General features: G+C 36.5%; 1 pseudogene; it reads left to right on the top strand.

Moving 5' to 3' along the window:
• Window positions 1-19,354: 19,354 nt before the first annotated feature.
• LOC131510282 (FXYD domain-containing ion transport regulator 4-like) lies at window positions 19,355-19,775 on the top strand (annotated as a pseudogene).
• Window positions 19,776-24,893: the final 5,118 nt, after the last annotated feature.

The raw sequence follows: 24,893 nt of genomic DNA on the forward strand, positions 1-24,893 counted from the left end.
ACACCAACTTAGAACAAAGATCAAGAGAAACACAGACTGAAATGGAATTGGTTTTTGTTACTTGTCTTCAGAACAGAAAGCTACAAGCAGAAATTAGAAATTTACATTAAAATACAGAGAGAATGACCTCTACTGGTTGAAAGAATTTGGCTTTATGGACAGCTGGTATTGTCCTCCCTCTCCCACAACCCCCCCCATAAAGTTTCCCTTTCTTCTTACACATAAAACTCCAATTAATGATAATGGGAATTATCTACACACAATGGGTGAGGAATTGACCTATTATGTGCGCAGTTCTAATAATAATGAAAGGAAATTAATCCCTAATTAGCTAGCATTGTAGTTGGAAGTATTTTACAAATGCCTTTAAATGACTTTGACTTTGTGTACAGATCTTCCATGTTGAAGTTATGTTCAATAAATCTATCATAAATTGAAAATATTGCCTGGGTGGCTCAGTCAGTTGAGTGCCCAGCTTCGGCTCAGGTCATGATCTCATGGTTTTTGAGTTGGAGCCTTGCATCTGGCTCTGTGCTGACAGCTCAGAGCCTGGAGCCTGTTTCGGATTCTGTGTCTCCCTCTCTATCTGCTCCTCCCCCGCTCGTGCCCTGTCTCTCTCTCTCTCTCTCTCTCTCTCTCTCTCTCTCTCTCAAAAATAAATAAACATTAAAAAATTTTTTTTAATAAATTGAAAATATTGTAAGTCAAAAGTGCATTTAATATACATAACCTACTGAACATTGTAGTTTAGACTAGCCTACTTTAAACAAGCTCAGAACACTTACATTCATCTACACTTAGGCAAAATCAGCTAACACAAGCCTATTTTACAATACAGTGTTGAATATCTCATGTAACTTACTGAATGCTGTACGGAATGTGAAAAACGCAATGGCTGTATAGGTCCAGAATGGTAAATATATGGGTTGTTTGCACTCATAAGAGCTGTGGCTCACTGCCACTGCCCAGCATTAGGATAAAGTATTACACCACATATCACTAGCCCAGGAAAAGATAAATATTCAAAATTCAAAGCACAGTTTCTACTGAAAGTGTAGAGCTTTCTCGCAATCCTAAAGCTGAAAAATTATAAGCCAAACAATAGTAAAAAGGGGACTATCTGTACATATATAGGCAGTATTTCATGGCCATTCCTGATATACAACTAGAAGTCCCCATTTTTATTATTTGTAAAATATGGAGATTTGCGTGAGAATTTTTAAAAAATCATTTCTTGTAGTTATCATAGGAGCTTCCTGTGCTAAAAAATATTTGTACTCTTAAAAATACCCATCAGGAGAAAATCTGCTTGACTTTGGGTTTAGTAATGAATTTTTAGATAGAGCACGAAGGCATAATTCCTACAAAATTTTGTTAAGTTGGACTTGATTAAAATTAAAAACTCCTCTGTGAAAAACACCGTTGAGAAAATGTAAAAAGAAGCCACAAACTAAGAAAATCTTTGAAAGCCACATACTGGATAAAGAATTAAATATAAAAATAGCCAAACTTTTAAAATTTTTAATTAAAAATTTTTAAAAATAGCCAAAAGGTCTAAACAGACATCTCACTAAAGATATACAGGGGCGCCTGGGTGGCGCAGTCGGTTAAGCGTCCGACTTCAGCCAGGTCACGATCTCACGCTCCCTGAGTTCGAGCCCCGTGTCGGGCTCTGGGCTGATGGCTCAGAGCCTGGAGCCTGTTTCCGATTCTGTGTCTCCCTCTCTCTCTGCCCCTCCCCCATTCATGCTCTGTCTCTCTCTGTCCCAAAAATAAATAAAAAACGTTGAAAAAAAAATAAAGATATACAAATAAGCATATAAAAACATAGCAAATAAGCATATGAAAAAAAAAAAAAGTCCAACATGATTTGTCTTTAGGAAAAGGCAAAGTAAAACAACACTTTTTACCACCACACACCTATTATAATGACTAAAGTCCAAAACACTGACAATTCCATTTTGTGTGGAGCAACAGGAACTCATTCATTGTTGGTGGAAATACAAATGGTACATCCACTTTGGAAGTTTTGCAGTTTTTTATAAATCTAAATAAAGTCTTACCATCTACCCAGCAATCACACTTTTAGGTTTTTACCTAGTTGAGTTGAAATTTATGTTCACATAAAACCTTCATATGAATGTTTATAGAAGCTTTATTCATAATTACCAAAAACAGGAAGCAATCAAGACACTTCTCAATAGGTGGAAGGATGAACAAATCATGCTACTTTTATACAACTGAATACTATTCAGCAATAATAATGAGCTACTAAATAATAATAATGAGCTATTAAATCATGCAGAGACATTGATGAATCTTATATACACATTGCTAAGTGAAAGGAGCCACTCCTCAGAAAAGGTTACATTCTATACATTTCCATTTGTATGACATCTGGAAAAGGCAAACTTATAGATAAATGGTAAAAAGGTCAGTGGTTGGTAGGGATTTGAATGGGTGAGGCACAGAGGGGTTTTTCAGGGCAGTGAAATTACTCTGGGTAACAATATAGTGGTGGATGCAAGGTATTATGCCATGATTTGACAATACCCAGAGAATCCTACATCTTCAACCTTAATATATACAAATTAAGAAAAAAAAAACAGGAGAAAAGTGAGGAACCTAAAATGACATACTGATGCTGATGAAAATATCTGACTGTATTAGATCCTATGACACAATCTCACTGAACAGGGCGGGAAGAAATGTGCTAGCCTAAATAATTTCAGAAACAATGGAGACTATGAGACTAAAGACAAAAGGAATCACAAATGAGCACTATATTGTGGTTGGTACAGTGGTTTTCCATAGGGTTAACAATCCTAAGAACATGGTACCTATATACTGGGACTGAATGAAGTAGATGGATGACAGGTGGTTAGTGCCAGGTTTCTCATTGTTGGGGCGAATGGTTACAGATAAGCAAGGGAGGAAGGCTAAAATAATCTATGTGATATGGGATAAAAGTCAGAAACATCAGCATGAATTCATGTTTAGCTTAATATTGATACAAATGGAGATTGATATTGACATAGATACAAATATTTACTGACGTGTACATACACAGGTTGCTATACATGCACCTATTTCCTAGCTCTATTTTGTGAGAGAGCCTAGAAGCAATGACACTCCATAGCAAAGAGGTCCTTTCTGCCCTAAATTTCAATCACATGGCACTAGTCACTTTATAGCATCCCATATAGTCACTGTGTGCTTCACCATCTGTCCCTGACTTCAAGACTGTATATGGAGGATCCACATCTCTTCCAACTAGCAGCTCCAGTAGGATGGTTAAGGGAAACATGCATAATTATATCCAAGGGGAAATCCCCTATAATATTAAATTTTAAGAACTTAAAGCTAATGCATTATTCATCTATTCAGTTCTTCTACAAATTTCTATTGAATGCCTACTATTCTCAGAACTGTAGTAAGTACTAGAGATCCACAAAGGAACAAAAAAGTAAAGCCTCATCATAGGGGAAATTAGTGTCAAGAGACAAAAAATCAAAACAAGTACAATGTAATGGCACCAAGAATATTAAAATAATGAGAAGTGTTAAAAGCAAATAAATTAGAGTGATGTACAGGAGGAATTTAAGTTGTGTACTTTAGAATAGGAAAAGTCTCTCTGAGATTACATTTATATCTGAAATGGAGATAGTTAAAAGATTAACATTTATTCTATGATTAACATGTGAAAAGTTTAGTAGAGAGTTTGACAGAAAGAAGAGGAAGCAGGTGCAAAGGAGTTGTTCAATGACAGGGGAAGCTGGACCATAGAGAGAGGGCTAGGATGACATCAGAAGTGACGAGTAGAAACCAGGGTTAGACGATGCACAAGGTGTGCTAAAGAAAAGCACCGAAACTGGGGATTTGTTTGGTTTGTTTTAATACTACATCTCTTTTGCCCTCTACAAAATAAATTGCTGTAGATTCAAAACTGTAAGTAAAAGGACCAGTTCGGATACTACTTGAAGGATCCAGGGATTACCACCCAAACTTTGACCAGTATGGGACTCCTAAAAAGCATCCCATAGATTTCACTATCCCTCTACTAGAGGGATATAACTTTTCTTGATTCCCTCTAAGTACTGCATTTTACCTTTAACCTTCTGTTAAAGCCAGTTCCAATCCATCCAGGCATACAGAATGCCTCCTATACTTCAGCAGAGGGTGATGTTTGGCAAGGGACCAGGTACCTTCCCATGAGGTCTCCCAATCTAATAAAAGAAAATGACAGCATACGAATAAAATCAGAGAATCTGCTATCTGCACCACAAGATAAGATTTCCACTGGTTTCTCTCAAAACTACCTCCTTCACACTTCAGAGGATGCCTCTAGGATTTGATAGTCAAGCCCTATTAGTTAGGATTTTTAGCATCCCCTTCCTAAACCCTATCTACCACTTTTCTTTCCTGTATGAAAACTTTTTTTTTCCTTCAATCCAAATAGTCTGCACTGATGTTCCTCTTCTGTCTATAAAGGAGAGTTGAGGCTTCCTATGGGATTTAGACCCACTCTTAGTGGTCATAGCTGAAGACAAGGATGCAATCTAAGAAAGGTTGTTGAATTTTCTTTTCATAAAAGCTTCGAATGAGAACCAAATGCTCAAAGATTAACATTTATTCTCTTTGCTAGAAGAAAGATGTGATGAGAGGAAATAAATTTGAACAGATATTTTGCTTTAAATATTTCACAGCACTTTCACTTCCAGATAAAGTAGAACCTTCCACATGCCAGTGATACTCTAATCAACCTAATCATTTAATTTTGATTTTTCCAGCACTTGCTTTCTTCTCTTAAATAACATTAAAGGACACCAATTCAGATCAATAGTACCACACTCACCTAAATAAATCTGAGTCAGGCATCATTGCACTCTAATCTCCACTTTCTAACATTTATTCTACATGTTTCAGGCATTAGAATTACATTCTTTAATGTTGGTTTTCCTCAAAAGTCAATGGCGGGGGAGGTGTTTTTTAATGACAGCATAATAAAGACATATATGATAAACTAATTTGGAAAGTTTGCAGAAAAGGATTCATGACTCCCTCACAATCATCTTTGTAAGAAAACTTATAAAAAATGATCTGAATTTCTTAAGAAGCAGTGTGTTTCTTTCAAAAAATATATCCTAAATTCAAATATGTGAAATGAGAGATGGAGAGGAAAAGTCTAATTAGAAAATCTAACTTTGCCACAGCAGACTTAGGATTTAAATTTTAAGCAGAAAGGAGAAAATTTAAGATGCAAAATTTTAAATTACTAACATGGAAGGTAAAAACGTATTTCTCTAGACATAAAGGTATGAGGGGCTTTTGGCTTCCAGTATTTTGATGGGCTAGAAACCCTGAAGAGGTTTGTAACTGGCATACAACTATCCTTGAAGAAATTGAAGGCAATTTTCAAAGAGGGAAGAAGATTAGAGAGGAAGAGAGGGCTGACATCTGTGAACAGTAAATGATGCAAGTTCTATTGGGGAGTAAAATGCCAGTTAGAGGACAAAGAAAAGAAGACCAAGCTTTAGCTCCCCAACAGAGGGCGGTAGAGCCAGAGACCCTCTTTATTTTTTTTTTCAATATATGAAATTTATTGTCAAAATGGTTTCCATACAACACCCAGTGCTCATCCCAAAAGATGCCCTCCTCAATACCCATCACCCACTCTCCCCTCCCTCCCACCCCCCATCAACCCTCAGTTTGTTCTCAGTTTTTAAGAGTCCCTTATGCTTTGGCTCTCTCCCACTCTAACCTCTTTTTTTTTCCTTCCCCTCCCCCATGGGTTTCTGTTAAGTTTCTCAGGATCCACATAAGAGTGAAAACATATGGTATCTGTCTTTCCCTGTACGGCTTATTTCACTTAGCATCACACTCTCCAGTTCCATCCACGTTGCTACAAAGGGCCATATTTCGTTCTTTCTCATTGCTCTGTAGTACTCAGAGACCCTCTTTAAAAGAGTTAAAGTGGAGCACCTTGGTGGCTCAGTTGGTTGAGCGTCTGACTTTGGCTCAGGTCATGATCTTGCGGTGTGTGAGTTCGAGCCCCGCTTCAGGCTCTGTGCTGGCAGCTCAGAGCTGGGAGCCTGTTTTTGATTCTGTGTCTCCCTCTCTCTCTGCCCCTCCCCTGCTCATGCTCTGTCTCTCTCTGTCTCAAAAATAAATAAAAACATTAAAGAAAAGATTTTTAAAAAAAATAAATGAGTTAAAGTGTGGATGTGGTAGAGCCCCTCCTTAAGGAATGTGGTGAAAACCCCAAGACAAGGGAAGGCAACCTGGCTACATGCAGTGCATGATATTCCTCATGTATGTTACAGAGGTAACATAGACCATCCATTCTGACTGTATGTTATCATATATGGGGGACAAAGGGGCAAAAATTGTACAAAAGGCAACCGCCTCCCACCACTGCTCTTGGGGCTCAGCCTTTTGGGGTCTTAGACTGCTGAGCCTGTGCTGACACAAATAAAGTTGCTTCCTGGAAAGAAAGCCTCTGTGTCCTGACTCTTTATGTGTGACTCACGGCTACAGGGACACCTGAGTGGCTCAGTTGGTAGGTTTTGGCTCAGGTCATGATCTCACAACTACTGGGTTTAGACTCCCTGCTATCAGGCTCTACGCTCACAGCACGGAGCCTGCTTGGGACTCGCTGTTTTCTCTCTCTCTCCCTCTCTTTCAAAATAAATAAATTAACCTAAAAAAATGAGCTAAAGTAGTCCCAGGGTGTTATCAGTTCCTCATTAGAAGCAATTGTAAATATTCTCTGAAAAGAAAAATTGTACCTAATTTAGATATGGGATTTTCACAGATTAAGCTCAGTGTATGAGCTAACACTAAAAAATAATGTACAAGAAAACAAAAGTTTTTAAATGAGATTGACCCCAAGAATAAAAATAAACAACAGATAGACACTCCCAATATTTAAGATTAAGATTAAATACTAATATTAATATTTTTAATTGCCAATGTGAATAAATAATAGCTATTACTGAAATATGTTTTAAAAGATGAAATAACAAAAATGAACAAGCAATAGGACACTATTAAGAATAACCAGGTGGAGCGCCTGGGTTGCTCTGTGGGCTAAGCATCTGACTTTGGCTCAGGTCATGATCTCAAGGTCCATGAGTTTGAGCCCTGCATCAGGCTCTGTGCTGACAGAGCTTGGAGCCTGGAGCCTGCTTCAGATTCTGTGTCTCCCGCTTTCTCTGCCCCTCCCCTGCTCACACTCTTTCTGTCTGTCTGTCTGTCTGTCTCTCTCTGTCTCCAAAATAAATAAAAATTAAAAAAAAGAATAACCAAGCATATCAAAAACAAAACAAAACAAAAAAAGGTCAAACGAAATTTCTATCACTTAAGAATATAACAATTGAAATTAAAAAAAAAAAAGTGGACAAATTAAAGAGCAGATTAGGAACCAACTAAAGAAAAAACAATTGCACAAAAATATATATCTAAATAAATTGCCCAAAATACGAAAGAGGTATTAAGAGAATATATAGGACTGAAAAGTTTCAATATATTCAGTGCTCCATCACAAAAGAAAAAAGAAAATGGAAGGGGAAAATTGAAAAAAATAATGGCTAGGACTTTTCAGAACTGAAGTATGACATAATAAAATGCGTACTACAGAGTATAAATCAAATGAGATCCAAAGTTAAACCTACTGTCATGACAGTAAAGGGCACAAAAATTAATAAAATATTAAACTTAATCAGAAAAAAAAAGATTAATTGAACAGGAGCAAAAATAGAGTAACATCAGTCCTTTTAACAGCAATAGTGGAACAAGAATACTACGGCATAATGTGTTCAAAGAGCTGACAAGGTGAAAAGTCATCTTAAATCTGTATTCCCAGCAAAACTAGCTCTCAAGAATAAGTTTAAAGTAAAACTGCTTTGGGATCACACAAACAAACAAACAAAACGTGATATGTTTTATCACCTACAGAGATTCACTACAGAAATTTCCATATATATACTTCAAAAAAACAAGGGAAAATAATCTGTAATGTCTGTGACAAACAAGGAAAGTTTGAGTAAAAATATCCATGAATATGTATTTCTACCCAAACCAGCTATTCTCAAATAGGGATGGTACTATTCTTGATACAATAATGGGGGGGGGGGTATTTTTGATTGTTAAAATCTTTAGTGTCTATACTCGTAGCATTTAGCGGGACCAACAATGTTAAATTGTGTTAAGGGGGAATGGCAAGATCACTTTTAATGCTTAATTATAAATGAAACATTTCAGTTAATGTTTCATTTTAGTATTATTCATATCTAATTATCAGAATCTCAGCTTTAAAAAAAATTAATGTTTACCCATATTTTGAGAGAGAGGGAGAAACAGAGTGTGAGCAGGGGAGGGGTAGAGAGAGAGGGAGACACAGAATCTGAAGCAGGCGTCAGGCTCCGTGCTGTCAGCACAGAGCCCATCATGAGGCTCAAACTCATGAAGTGCAAGCATGACCTGAGCTGAAGTTGGATGCTTAACCTACTGAGCCACCCCAGGTGACCCTAGAATCTCAGTTTTTTTCAAAAAGCATTTACTTTTATCTTCATAAAAGCAATTTATGTTTACATCATTTGGAAAATACTTAAAACCACCTATTTTAAAAATTACATAATTGCACTGCACCAAAAAGCCTTTAGCTATCAACCTATCATTTTGGGGATACCAATATTAAAATTTTCATTTAATGTGTATTCACATATTCAAAAAATTAAGTTGTGGTTATATTACACATGTTATTTTTCATCCAGTTTATTTTTTTTCTTATCCAAATATTTTTGTGTATTCCTAAATTATCTCCCATGTCAGTGAAACATTTCCCAGTTTCTAAGGCTGCTTCATGTTCCAGCATTTGATGTATTACAACTGATCTAATCAGGTCTCTAATGTCAAACTCCTAGATTGCATCTAATGTGCACTATTACAAATGATACTGATATTTCTTGCCTTTTTGCCCTTTTTGGCCTTGTAAACTACATTCCCTTTGGTTATACCTTCACTAGAGTTTCAGAAGTCTCATAATTGGCTCAATTCCAATTATGGTTACTTCTCTTTTTTAGTAACCAGCACATATTGCTTCAATCCATTTTTTTTTTTTGAGAGAGAGAGAGAGCATGTGCACATGCAAATGAACAGGAAAGGGAGAGAGAGAGAGAGAGAGAGAGAGAGAGAGAGAGAGCGAGAGCCTTAAGCAGACTCCATGTTCAGCTGGGAGCTTGATGCCAGGCTTGATCCCAAAACCTTGAGATCATGACCTGAGCTGAAATCAAGAGTTGGGTGCTTAACTGACTGAGCCACCCAGGTGTTCCACCCCCTATATTTCTAATTGTCAAAGTGAAATCTTATCTTTTAAGTCCCTTTATTTAAGTCATCATTTGGCACATTTTAAAACATCCAAACTCCCTCCTTCATGGCTTCACTTAATAATGCAATTCTGAATTTGAGGATACAAATTTTACCTAAATTACTGTTTTTATTTTATAAAGTTTACTTTAAAATATTCTAACATTTGCATATGGTTTTAAAACCACAAGAACAATCAGATGCTTATATATAACTGGTTCTAGTGCCCAGCCCCTGTCATGTTGTACCCATTTCATGTTATTTCCCACTATAGAAAAGTTAAAATCAAGGTCTACTAAAATGTATTTCACATAGCATAAATTTCACTCTTTTCAAGTTATGATTTTGGGGGTTTTAATATATTTATAGATTTGTCCAACCATTACCACTATCTAATTCCAAAATACTTCCATCATCCCCCAAAGAAATCTCATACTCATTAGCAGTCATTCCCTTTGGCACCTCCTCTCAGCCCTCAAAAAACACTAATCTACTTTCTGTTGCTTTGGCCTTTTTTTTAATCTGAATATTTCCCATAAATGGAATCAAATAAGCAATAAAATGTATTGACTAAGGAATCAATCCCAATGTTATTCAATAAATACTTACTGAATTACAGAATTGTATACTTATTAATATAATCCTAGTTTTCCATGAGGACTTAAAGATTATCAGCCTGTTTCACTTCATAAGTGAGGAGAACTATGACTAGAAGGTGAAATGATTATGTCAGAATCACCCAGAGTAGGGACAACCCTGATCTCCTGATTCCTAATTGAAGTTTCCTCTTTTTTTCTCAGTAAGTAAGCTACAATGCATCCTACCCTGAGACCCCCAAAAGACACACCAGGACATGACAAAAAGAGGACCTGAATGAGTTCTCTTGTCAGATAATATGAAATTTATCAAAGAAGAGAGAATCAGGAACATAGAAGTGGTAATTATACATGTTGGCAAACCAATCAATGCTATTGACTGCAAAGATGCTCAGCTCGGAGTCACTAAAGACTATTATCAAAATCATCTCTTTTATTTTATATACAAACAGTTTCTTTCTAGGAGCCTAATTCCTTTCACATGTGCTTACTATATGGAATTCATTTTTAACTCTTATTTCAGACACCCTTTACTATGTTGCGATTTGTTTAAGAGGCAATATTGAGATGAATAGATCCTCGGCACCAACATATATTACTAGGTAGGGGATGGGGCTGGAGGTAGGGGTGCTAAAGATTGAATGTCTGAGACAGAGACATAGAAAACTGCACCCAAGAGGACTTTAAGCAACAAGCAAACAATGAAATATAAAAAAAATTGAAATCGGCGAGGAAAAAAAGTCCTGTTGCTATAGATATGAACTATTAAAAATTATGTGTTAATTCATACAGAATAAAGTCTTTATCTTAAGGCATAAAGATTAATTAAACTTTCATCAGCAGCAACAAGCAATGTTTCTTTTGTATCCTTCTAAAAGGATTCATTAGGTTTTTACTTCTAATTGTAATCTGACTTGTTCCCTTCCCTTCCCTTCCTTTCCCTTTATTTCCTTAACCATTCAGTCCTAAATCCATTAGGTAGGGCAAAGCAAAGTAAGTATTCACACATCGGGAGAGGGGGAACATGTTGACCCAGACAGGGGTGGCCTAAGGTGTCTCGAGAAATGCATGGCTCAAGCAGAGTATTGAGAACCTGAACAATGATAAGGAGGGCAAATCTGTAGAGCAGCAACCTAGTGTGGAATGGAAGCACCATAGCTCATATAGGATGAGAAGGTCATCCACAGGGTTGGGGGAAGGAGGATGGTATACCCAATAATTTATGGTAGAGCTTGAGCAGAAGGAAAGAAAAGCAACCTCATTTGGGTGTAGTCCAGAATAGTGTGAGCCCAAGAAGGATGAGGAGGGTCTCTATATAGTGTGAGGAGGCATCCAGGAAAGAGGAGTCAGAGCTGAGCAAAGGGAATATGGCATCACCACACAGAAGAGGTGGCAATAAAAACAGAAGATTGATTATACAGAAGGAATTAGCCAAATGAGTAAATACGTTAAGGATAATGCAAGCCAATCTTCTCAGCTTCAGAGAAAGCAGTTACAAATACGCAAAAGGAGAACTATTGTGATCCATGTGGTAGAAGATTGAAATTGGAAGCATGGGCAGGGGGCACCTGAGTGGCTCAGTCAGTTAAGCGTCTGACTTTGACTCAGGTCATGATCTCATGGTTGGTGGGTTCGAGCTCTGTGTCGGGCTCTTGGTGACAGCTCAGAGCCTGGAGCTTGCTTCAGATTCTGTGTCTCCCTCTCTCTTTCTTCCCTTCCCCTGCTCATGCTCGCTCTCTCTCTCTCTCTCTCTCTCTCAAAAATGAATAAATATTAAAAAATTGGAAGCATGGGATGAATTTATGATTTCCAACATATGGATATAGACATAAGCAGAGAGGTAAACGTATATACATGTATGTGTGCAATATGTATCATATTTACAGAGGTGGCCTAGGATCAATGACAGCCATAGCAATAAGCATACATAATGCCCAACTTTTTGGCTTCTAAACACCATTTTCCACCAAAAGGAAGGAGGAGGATGCTGTAGAAATGACTGCTTCCAGCACTGAGTCAGAGAAAATAAAGAATAGCCAGGGACATACTTTTTTTGGCCTAAACCAAACAAGTATTCAAGGAATGATTAGGCCATGTCAAAAGGACATAAGGGACAGCTTTAAGGGGCTCTTGCTGACCAAATTAAAGACAATTTGAGTTTCAGAATAATCAAAGTGATGGATTAGAAAACATTGACAAAAATAGGAAGCCATTATTCCATAATTTGATGAGTAATGGTTAAAAAGTAAGGTCCCACAAGACATCCATTAATTTCCAAAGAATAAATAGTAACTGGCAGACCCGAACTTAATTAAGTGATCAAAGTGAGCATCATTAGTAGTATCATATCTCAAAAAAGTGTGCCACCTGATAGGACCCAGGGAGAAGGGCACACCATCACTTCTGCAATATTCCTCCTAAAGATGCATAATTTAATATAATCATAAGCAAGCAAAAGACAGACACAAATTGGAGGGCATTTGAAAAAAATAACTACTCTCATCTTTAAAAGGGTCAAGGTCATGAAAGTCCAGAAAAACATCTGCAGAGCTTCCCCAAAGTGAAGGAGAATTAAGATCCATGAATTAAATGCAGTGAAAAGTTCTAAACTGGATCCTTTCATTATAAAAGATATTATCAGGACAACTGGTATAGGATTAGAATAGGATCAGAGGTTCAGATGATGCCAATGTATCTGTATTAATTTCCTGATTTTTATAGTTTATTATGATGAGGTAAGAGAATGGGAAATGTACTGCATGTAGGCCAATATTCTGGTTGTTCAAAAGGATAAAAGACAATTTTCAAAACCAGAAGTAATCACAAAAATATTCTAAAGTAATGCATTTCACACACACACACACACACACACACACACATAGTAAACATACCCTAAATTATTAGGTGGTCAGGAAGTATCAGGTCAGGTCAGCCCCTCTCAAATGTGACAGAGACAAAAACTTATTGTACTTTCCTACAAATTTCAGATCATTTCAAAATACTGTAAAATTTCAGTTAAAAAAAAGGATCTGAATTGTAGATAAACATTACTGTCCAATTCTTTATATCACATACAGAAGCCAGCATATGACTTCAGGTATCAGAAATATCTCATTAGGCTCAGCAGGATTGTCATTTCTGATTTTTCACACCCAAGAGAAACAAAGCAGAGCCATAAAATAATTGTGCCTCTTTGTCAGCTCTAAGGGAACATTTGCTAATCAAAGCTCAGCTTTCTGCTTCTTGCATGCAGTTTTGTTGTGCATATTTGCCAAGTATCTCCTGAATCCAGACCCTAATACACTTTCGGTACAGTATTCACATTATTCATACCTAATGCATTATCAACAGAAATATTAGTAGTAATCATAGCAAACTCTTAAGTATCACTTACTGTATATACCAGGCATTGCTCCCAGGCATAACATTCATTAATTCATTTAATTCACATGGCAAGCCAAGAAGATTATGCTATCATTCCCATTTTACAAATAAGAAAACTGATACACAGAAAAATTAAGCCACTAACTCAAGGTCATACATTCAGTAAATCTCAAACCTAGAATTTAAAGATGGAGTATTTGACTCTAGAGTCATATGAGTAAATATTTCTTTACTGAAATTTAATAAATTTACTTCCCTTCAGATGTTTAAGGACAAAAAGCCTAAGTCTCCCACTGGATTACTTTTAAAAAACTACCCAAGACATAACGTAGCTCTGGTTTCTTTAAAAAATATATCAGAATCTAAGAGGAATATAAGCCATACACATCTTATTTTCATTATATACACAATATGAGCATATCTTTAGTAAACCCACTCTTTTTCTATTATTATACAAAAGTCATCAGTTTTCAAATAGAAATTTTAAACCTGAAATATATTATGCATTTTCTAAGTACAATCTCATAAATTGAATAAAATCATTCAAAACTAAATTCTGACAATGCCATGATAAATGAATCTACCGCTTTAACAATCATATTTGTTTGTTGAAGCGGTGGATTCATTTATCATGGCACTAAAGTACTAAGATTATTATACAGAGGTCTCACTAATAAATCCAGTTTTTTAAATAAGACCTAAAGTTTCATTCAAAATATACTTATTTTTCACTATGTCCTACAATATGGTTGTAGGTATGAGGACAAGGACAATGACAAACAAGGACCCCAACAAACTTAACCATGTCCCTGAGAGTTATACCTCAAATATTGTCACTAAATTTAAAAAAAAAAAAAGCTGTTTTAGCAAATACAAACACTTAAAGTTCAATCCATTCGCTGGCTATACTGAACTGAATGATCTTTAAAGGCCCCGAAAAACAACAACTATTGACTTCAGGCAATATGGACACCTGTTCAGAAAACTACTTTCAGGCAAAGATCTTTCAATGTCCCCAAATCATGCCACTATGGGCACTCACATGCCTAACACAGTGGGCACCTATGCATAACACCAGCCTTGCCTGTCTGTGTGTGTATTTCAGGTCCTGAGTTTAGTCAAAATGAAAAGACTGCCACCTACTGTAATACAGGCAACTACATTTGCAATCTTGAGGCATGTTTAATTTAACCCTCTGGAGTCCATCGTGTTTCTACTGCAGACATTGCCTATTCTGGGCATTCCGGGACATGACAAGAGGATGCCCAGCATGCAGGTTGTGACTGGCAGTTGATCGGGAATAATTCCCACAAAATCCACTCCCTGACTGACAAAATAAAGTAATAATAAGGTAATTCTCAGCTCAGTATAATTAGTCAAAGCAGCATAACAAATTCCTTGAGATACTTCCTAATATAAATACTGAAACTGTATTTCACTATTCACCTTTTCTGCCTGCTGAGGCTGTTAACAACATTTCTCGTGCTGAAACAGTAAAATCAAAATGGTCAGCTAAATGACTATAAAAACTATCAAAAGAAAGGAGGACAAATCATAAAGGTTTCTTATGCCTTTCTGTGTTTGCATCTTCATTCAATGTCATCCCTAACTCTTGCTATCTATAACTTCACAAATCTCACCCTGTAGATAAAAGTGAAGAGCCTCTTCAAAATTCATACTATCGCAAGCAAGCAGCAGTCAGATCACTGACAGTGAGGGGAATTGGTTTTCATGGGAAACAATAGGAAAAAAAACAGATTTTTTTGCCATTAATCATAATTACCTGAGGCGTAACAAAAAATTAATGTTGAGAAATAAACAATTAACTCATTAGAAGAAAATAGTAGATCACTTTCAAATTCACTATTCATGACTGTTGGCATTCATTAGCTAAAACAGAAAAGGAACAGGAGCAGATACCACATCATCTACAGAAAGGTTACCTGAATGATGCCAAACATTCACCAAATACAAATAAAGACTTGATTAATGGCTTAACAGCCAATGGAGCTCATTTAAATTTGCTCATGGGGGAAAATGCAATTTTCAAACTAAGGTAATAAGTCTCTGTTTCTTGAACTAAATTAACTTTATTAACTTCATTGTTTAAATCCATGATTACTTAACATGTAAAACGTATTTACTACTAAAAACTCAACAGTTGATCTCATTATTTTAATGTCATTAATCAAATACCAAAAAAAAAAAAAACCTTACATTGAATCTGCCAACTTGTTAATGTGTCAGGGGTGTGTGTGTGTGTTTGGAAATGGCCTGATTCCTACATGTGTATACACACACACACACACACACACACACACACACACACGCACACACATATATTCTGCATCCTAAAATATGTTGCTATTATTTTAAAATTTCAACAAGGGCATGAATTTTGTATACAAATAAATCAGAGCCCTCAAGTTGCTGCTGAAGAGCCAAAATACTCTATTTGCTACAAAATTTCTAAGGATATCACTCCCCACCCAACCCAAATTAAATACATACAGGTATGGAAGTTTTCTTTTAGGTAGAAATATTGAAGCGGTAGCAAAAGCTACTGTGATCTAGTAATGTCTTAGAAGATGCATACTTAAGAATTCAGGGAGAAGGAATTTTGAGGTATACAACTTACTTTCTAAGGGTTCAGCAAGAGAGGTAAACAAAGAAAGTATGCCTGAATATATTCTTAGCCATCATAATAACAAATAATAATTCTAACTCTAGATTTTGGATGTGTGTGTGTGTGTGTGTGTGTGTGTGTGTGTGTATAATTTTAATATTCTTTGAACTTTTCTATATGTTTGAAAATTCTGGTAACACATGTCACATATCAGAGACAAGAAAGAGCAGAGAGCTCAAGAACAGGAGAATTCCCATTTGATATGTTTGAGCAACACCCAGCTTCCAAGATGCCATTCCTGAGTACTATTGATGTGTACGTCAGTACAAACAAGTATCTTTATCATCATGCTCTAATACCAGTGATGATACCTACAAGATAGGTATAGGCACAGATATTGCTATCTGTAGGCGTTTCAGGGTCTTATTGTCAGGAAGCCCAAACAGATTGAAAGACTCATCAGTTGTTTTGCAAGGTCAGGCATCCAAATCAGTAAAGAAGACTGAAAGACTGATATTCAAAGGACTAGTCAATGAGTTGAATAAACATGCCCCTACTAAGAAAGCATTCTCATCACTGTGAGCTCATTGTAATCAACAGAACTTCAGGACTAAAGTCTCAGAAATAAAGTGCATAAGTCCCTTAGCATATTAATACATATGTCAGCCAGGGTATTCCAGATCATCATTTTAAAAAGCGGATTTAGAATTTACCTCTGGAATGCAAAAGGAAAGAGCTCTACATGGACCTGCTTCTGAGGGAAACTGGTAAATTATTAAAAAAATATATTTAAATTCTCTGGAAATGGCGATAAGGTCATACAGCAAATGAAGAAACATTTGAATCAAGAAATTCTACTAAAACCCAGAAAGAACAATGACTTATCTGTGGCATCTGTACTACAAACTGATCCCTCCCTTCTCCAACCCAGCCTAACATAACAAAAACTCTATTCTTGTCTATGTAATGAAGAATACAGGACTCCTCTCTTCCGACAACCAGTCAAGAATTAAAGTATTTTGGGTATATTATCATGAGGAGCAGCTGTCAACATCTCTCATGCCTTCCCCCAGCTATCTACTACAGAAGCTAAATTCCAGATAGGGCAGCTGAAAGTCAAGAGCTACCTTCTCACACCTAGTCTCCACTTGTGAAAGATACCGAGCACACTGGGGGCCCAACTGTCTTCACTTGGTTTATCTGTAAGGAAGAGGTTCTATGCCAGGCAAGACAAGTGAAGAAGACAAATAAAAACCAAATCCACTGTGCCGCAAAGCCTAATCCTAAAGTAGGATTGTCACACAGAGAGATACATACCCCTGTCCTTGCCCCCATCTCAAGAGCCCTGGCTCAGAGATTTGTCCAGAGGAAAAAGAAGACCATAAAACAGAGAGCTGTGAAGCTCTCCCCCACCCACCCCCCACACACACACAAAAGCAAGTTTAAGAAAGAGTCAAAGACAGTGGAGATTTTGTTGAAAAGCCACTAATAGAAAATTGGTAGCTAAGGGGCGCCTGGGTGGCTCAGTCGGTTAAGCGTCCGACTTCAGCTCAGGTCATGATTTCACGGTTCGTGAGTTCGAACCCCGCGTCGGACTCTGTGCTGACAGCTCAGAGAGCCTGGAGCCTGTTTTGGATTCCATCTCTCTCTCTCTCTCTCTCTCTCTCTCTCTCTCTCTCTCTGCCCCTCCCCTGCTCACACTCTTTCTCTCTCTCTCTCTCTCTCTCTCTCAAAAATGAATAAACTTAAAAAAATTAGAAAATTGGTAGCTTAACTAGAGATATAAGCTAAACTATTGACAAACTAGTTTACCAAAAAGAAATAGGGGGAAAAGACAGGTAAGAGCCCTCCTGGGGTCAGAACAAACCTCAAGTATTGACCTCAAAAACTACGCCTGGAATAGTCTATGAAGCAATTAATTCACCAAGGCATTGTTGAAAATAAGAGAGCAATCAGTTGGGATTTAGTGAAGCTTAACAGCTAGGTGTGGTCAGTGGGGGAAGCAACAATAGTCAAAGAGAAGCCTGCTAAGACAACTGTGATCCCAGAATGATTATGCACATGTCCAAGTGATTATGCACAGGCCCTCTCAACATCACAGAGGAAATAGACTTCACCAAAACTGTTCAGCTGCTTACTAAACAAACAAACAAGCATAAAACAGGTAACAAGTCCAAGTGGAAGACTAGTACCCAGAGTCGCTACAACATACTATTTTATAACTGTATAATTATATATTATATACAATATATTATTTAAATATATGACCAGTTTTCAAAAATTATGAAATATGCAAAGAAACAGGAAAGTGTTACCCATACACAAGAATGACAGCAGTGAGCTGAAACCACCTGTGAAGGGGACCAAAAAGTGGATTTAACAAAGACTTCAAATTTGCCTATGTTAAAAGAATTAAAGGCAAAGGCAACCATAATGATAATGACAGTGTCTTATCAAATAGAACTTACCCGAAGAAGCACATGGAAGTCTACAGTTGAAAAATATAGTAATTGGGGTGCGTGGGTGGCTCAGTCGGTTAAGTGTCCGACTTCAGCTCAGGTCCTGATCTCGTGGTTCATGAGTTTGAGCCCTGCGTCGGACTCTGTGCTGACAGCTTGGAGCCTGGAGCCTGCTTCCGATTCTGTGTCTCCCTCTCTCTCTGACCCTCCCCCCATTCATGCTCTGTCTCTCTCTGTGTCAAAAGTAAATAAACGTTAAAAAAAATTTTTTTTTAAAGAAAAATATAGTAACTGAATTTACTGAGTGGGGGGTCAATGGAAGATCTGAACTGACATAAGAAAGATTCAGTGACCTTGAAAAAGGTAAGAGTTTATGCAATCTGAAAACCACAGCAAAAAGAATGAAGAAAAATTAGCACAACCTCAGAGAAAATGGAATACCATTAACCACACCAACATACCCTCATATCCGGAATGCCAGAAAAAGAGATGTATAAAGAAGAAAGGATATTCAAAGAAGTAATTCCTGAAAACTTCCCAAATTTATTGAAGAAAAACAACCTACACATTCCAAAAAGCCTATAAAACTCAAAATAGGATAAACACAAAGAAATCTACACACAGATACACCATTGTAAAAATTCTGAAAAACAGACAAGGAGAAAATCTTTAAGAAAAGAAAAACAATTCTTCAACTACTAGGAAACCCCAAGAAAAATAACAATAGTAATAGCAGACTTCTCTTCATTAACAATGGAGATCAGATGAGTGAAAAAACATACACAGAGTATTAAAAACAAAGACTGCCACCCAAGAATTCAATATCCACAATAACTGCCTTTAAATGAAGGTAAAATAGCTCCAGCAGCTTCTCCAAACCTGCTTGCTGCACCTGACTCTCAGCCCTGCCCTGAAGCTGTATCATGAAGAGAATGACGTGAGGCCTTCTCCTTACACCGGCAGACCTGCGTGCCTTGGAAGCCAATGACCTGGTGGATAAAGACAGTCCCTTCTCTTATGACTGGGAAAGCCTGGAGCTGGGTGGGATGATTGTTGGAGGGCTCCTGTGCATCACTGGAATTTTGATAGCTCTAAGTAGAAGCTGCAAATTCAAGTACAGTAAGAAGCACAGCCCCTTACCTGAGAGAGCCACTCCACTCATCACTCCAGACCCTGCCAGTACCTGCTGAGCACAGGACCAGCTTTGTGGCACTCTCCGTACCAGCTCCCATGCTGTTCCCTCCCCAGTTGGGCCCCTTACTCTCCATGACTGCCTTTCTCTCCAAAGCTGGGCCCTTCAGTTCCCATTTGATCAAGACACCGTCTAAAGCTTATTTCTAAATTAAACTGTCTCACTCTTAAATAAATAAATAAATAAATAAATAAATAAATAAGGTAAAATAATGAAAATCTCAAGTAACCAAAAACTGAGAGAATTTGATTATAGCAGACATACCTTACAAGAAATAATAAAGGAAATTGTACATATTGAAAGTAAGTGACTCCAAACAGTAATTCAAAAACACATTAAAAAATCACAGAGCACTGGTAAAGGTAATATGTAATTATAAAACAGAATATAAGTATATATTTCTTCTCCTTTGTTAACTAATTCCAAAAACTATCATATAAAGAAGTGTGTGTGTGATTTTACTGTTGGCCCTATGACATATAGAAATGTAGTCATACAATGGAATATTTTTCAACAATAAAACAAATTACATACTGATACCTGCTACAACAGAGATAATCCTTCAAAATATTGTAGTAAATACTAGAAGCCTGTCACCAAAGGCCAAGTGTTAGATGTTCTAGTTTACAAGAAATATTTAAAATAAACCTATAGATACAGAAAGGAGATTATTGAATGCTTAGCAGTGAGACTCATGAATGTGGGGGCACAGATAGATAAAGGGTATAGGGATTTTTTGATGGGTAATGATCAGTTAAAAAAAACTGATTCTATTAATTGTTGAACAATTCTGTGAATATCCAATATTGGAATATCCAATCCACTAAAATGGGGAATTGTTAGTACATACATTATATTTAAATAAAGTTGTTACCAAAAAAAATTCATCTCACTTTTCCTTTCTCTTACTTTTATGATTTTATCAATAAAAACATATTTTTCAGTTAACATATAAATTATTAGTGGTGGATACTATAATAACAATAATTCCTATTCCTTAAGATACTCCTATTATGAGAAAGTACAATTATAATAATTGTGGTAAGAATAATGGTGAGAATACATATAGTGTGTTGGTGGATCCTTTAAGAAGAGATAGATACCTACAAACACTTAAGAAATCATAGGAGGTGACATCTGAACTGATTCCTGAAGAAGTATGGTGTAGTGTGCAAAATATTCCAGCTATATGCCAGGGAATGTGCAAGTTTAGGGGTGAGAGAAACTTTTTGGCCTGCCCTCAAATTATAATCATCCAGTATGGCTAGAAAGCAAAATTGAAGGATGAGGAGAAAGCCTGAGGCCAACAATGTGAGTAGAGACTACATTTTCTTGTTGCTCAGCAGATGTGAAGTCAAACTTGACAGTGTGAGTAGAGACTAGACGTTCTTGTTGATGGGCAGATGTGAAGTCAAACTTGATGTTTACAAATGGGTACCACCAACTTCTGCAGTATCATATGATATAGCTATACCGTGTCCCTTATAGCTACTGACTCCCCGGTTAGTGTGTCTTACGCATGTTGCTAGCACATGTCAGAGATTCATGAAGCATTAGGAAAAATTTTATTTGCAGTTTATACTCAATGTTTCTTAAATGTTTTGTTTTCTCAATCTCAAATGTTCATGTTTCCTTTTCAAATTAAATCACCTGATACCATTTTCTTTATAGATCTTAACTCCCTTATACTTTTTTTTTTTCAACATTTTTTATTTATTTTTGGGACAGAGAGAGACAGAGCATGAACGGGGGAGGGGCAGAGAGAGAGGGAGACACAGAATCGGAAACAGGCTCCAGGCTCCGAGCCATCAGCCCAGAGCCTGACGCGGGGCTCGAACTCACGGACCGCGAGATCGTGACCTGGCTGAAGCCGGACGCTTAACTGACTGCGCCACCCAGGCGCCCCTCCCTTATACTTTAATATTGTTTTGTTCTCCTGCTAGAATATAACTGCCATGAAAGTAAAAACCTATCTTTCTTGTCTCAGCTGCATCTTCAGTGCCTAGAACAGTATATGATTGCATAGGAGGCACTCAAAAAATATAGGTAAATGAATGAACATTTATTAATCTCTCATTAATTCCCATTCTTTATGTTTAAACTTTAAAAAGTGATATTATATTGAATCTACACATCTTTTAAGAGATTTCCCATCAATGGAAGAAGAGTTGGTGATAGGAGAGGGGCTAGGAAAGGGTCAAACACTGTTTGTTTTTCTCAAAACCTAGGTTTTGAAAGACAGATATCCTTATCCTTGAGAAAGCTGAGAAAATAGCGTTCACTGTCTCTTTCGTCTGAGAGTCTCATCAAAGTACTGAACCTTGGAGCACATGTCAGATACAACTGATCTTCCTAGGTAAGCAATGATCCAAAGCTCCATCAGGATTTTCTATTCGCCTTTGTAATATTTAGTTTGGAGAAGCCTAACTTACACGGTTGCCATGGAAATTGAGCACAATGGTGAAACACGAAGTTTCGGAAAAGTGTTGCATAATAGTAAGGAAGTGCTACTTTTATTAATGTTTGTTTAAAAAAATTGGTAATTCTCAGCATAAGAAAGATACTATAGAAAACAAGAGAAGTCGATTATTGCAGTTCTTAACCACCTTATGTTTTGTATATTCAATGAAAAACAAATAAATACTTTGTTGCAATGAATCAAAGCAAATATAAGAACACTGCTTTTGGGTGTTAATTTATTATTTTATAAATGTAAGTCTATCATAAATCATAAGCCCTTTGAATTGATATATCCAATATAATAGCAATTTATTTATACATGTGCATAGGTTCTCCTGTCCAATCTCAGCTTCATAGAGCATGTCCACTTTCTTTTCATTTTTTTTAAGTTTTATTTAAATTCTAGTTAGTTAATGTATAGTGTAATGTTCATTTCAGGTGTACAACTTAGTGATTCAACACTTCCATACATCACTCAAGTGTCTTTCCAACTATGGCACTCAGCTCATTTTATAAAGCACAATATACAATAAATAAACAAAGAGATAAGTAAAATAAAATAATTGGCAACTATAAAAATAAACTAACTTTATTTTATAAGTAGCTTTTGCCTTTGCTGCCTTCTGATGCAAAAAGAAACAAGTATAGATCTGTCAACTTAATATGGCAATTGCAGTGGGAAACCAGTATACATGAAATGCTTATTGACCACAATTTGGGACAATAAAAAGAGCCACAGGATATAATCAGATTTTCCATATGGAAAATAAATATCAAGGAACAACAGACTTCACTTTTCTGTGATATATTTTTAATTACATTTTCATTATTTTTGGCCTGTATACAAGTTTTATGTATCGAGTTTAATAATTTTAAATTGGCTCTATTCAGAATATAGGTAATAGCTATAGTGAATCAGTGGAATCGTTTCCCTGCACCATTGGTAATAGTAACTTATGCTGGCCCTTCTGATTCCAAAATAAATGGTTTATTTATTGCATTATGGCTACTGCCATTTTTGAAGACTGTAATCATATCTGAATGGTATTCATTGAGTATGGTATGGTATGCTTTCCTCTTTTGTTCCAAAGCTAATTTTTAGAATCCTTTTGTTATTTAGAAAAAGAAGGTAACCGTGAGAACTGGTAAGCTAAGGTGAAACCTACCTACAAGTTGCTAGTTTTCTGAATGTTAAGGGATATTTGCCACATGGCATGCTTCCCCTTATAATGTTAACAAGTATAAAATAAAACTTGATTTTCAATTTAAATTTTTAAGTCCTGATAGTGTTCTGGAATTTCTTTCTATAAGAAGTGAACATCTTTTTCTCCACGAAGCACCAGAGGATTTAAGATTACCTTTAAGACTCTTACAATTATAACTCATTTGAACTTGATAAGTTTCATTTACCCTCCCAAGAATGTTATATTATAAGATCAATAAATAATACAAAATACATTTGCCTGTTATGGAAGGTCAAGAAAAGTAATTTTCTTCTGGTGATAGAGAGAAATATTAGGAGATGAAGGTAATGTTCAAAAGACTGCGTGTGGTTTTGAAGTTACTTGCCATGATAGAATAATCAATAGCTAAACAGGAAGACCTTCATTTGATCATTCACGCCTCATTGCTCATGAACATTATTAAGTATTCTCTTGGTTTCTCAGCAGGTTGTCTTTGAAGTTGCCACATAGAACATTTTTTTGCATGATGAATTATAATTCCCCAAATATGTGATACTGATGTGTAGCTACAAGATAAAAGAGATAAAAATTTGCACATCATTTATCAATTGTTCCCTGACCTTGGGTTATAAGATTATTTTTAGCAAAATATGCTTGTCTGTTCTTGCAAAGTCAGTTTTGCCAAATGGTGAACCATATCCTATGGATCATGTGGTTATATCAAACATGGGAAAAACATTCAAACCTAGCTGTTGCAGTGTATGTGAGAATTTCATAACGGAACAGGTCTTTTTCATCCAAATATTCTGTTAAAAGTTACAATGAACTAAAATCACTTTCTTCAGGGATGTCATGTTTGCCAACAAAATTATTAACAAAAGTGTTTGTTAAGTCAAAATGGAAACTTAGAGCCACTGTATACGTGTAGCAAACACAAATCAGAACACAAGTGTTAGGTCACTAGGAGGACTTTTAGCACAACTACAAAGGACATGTAGCTAAAAGCATTAAAATGGTTGATGTTTATAAAAATCCAAGATCCTAAAAAAAATTCTGTCATTTCTGAAGAATATTCTTAGGGATGAGTCAGTTTTGACTAGCTTTATGTTTCCAACATAAAACATGTATGTATTCATTTGAAAAGATCTCCAAAACCCATTCTAAGGTAAGAGTGACATGAAATTTACACTAAAAATTCAATCCATTATCCCTCAATAGTGACGTATCTTTCATTTAAAAAAAATTTTTTTAATGTTTATTTATTTTTAAGAGACAGAGCATGAGCAGGGGAGGGGCAGAGAAAGAGGGAGACACAAAATCTGAAAGACGCTCCAGGTTGGAAGCTGACAGCACAGAGCCCAACATGGGGCTCGACTAGAACACAGGAACCATGAGATCATGACTTGAGCTGAAATAGGACACTTAACTGACTGAGCCATCCAGGCACCAGACAAATCTTTCATTTTAAAACCATGTTCTCCCACTCAAAGGACACTTATTAGCATTTACTATGGGCCAAGATTTACAGCAGGAGATGAGAATGCAAAAGTAAATAAGCCACATTTCTTCTTCTCAAATAATGGGGAAGGAGGCACACAAACACATTGCATTATCCTGTACTAGAAC

This window comes from Neofelis nebulosa, chromosome 1 (assembly GCF_028018385.1).
Source record: "Neofelis nebulosa isolate mNeoNeb1 chromosome 1, mNeoNeb1.pri, whole genome shotgun sequence".
Lineage (NCBI taxonomy): Eukaryota > Metazoa > Chordata > Mammalia > Carnivora > Felidae > Neofelis > Neofelis nebulosa.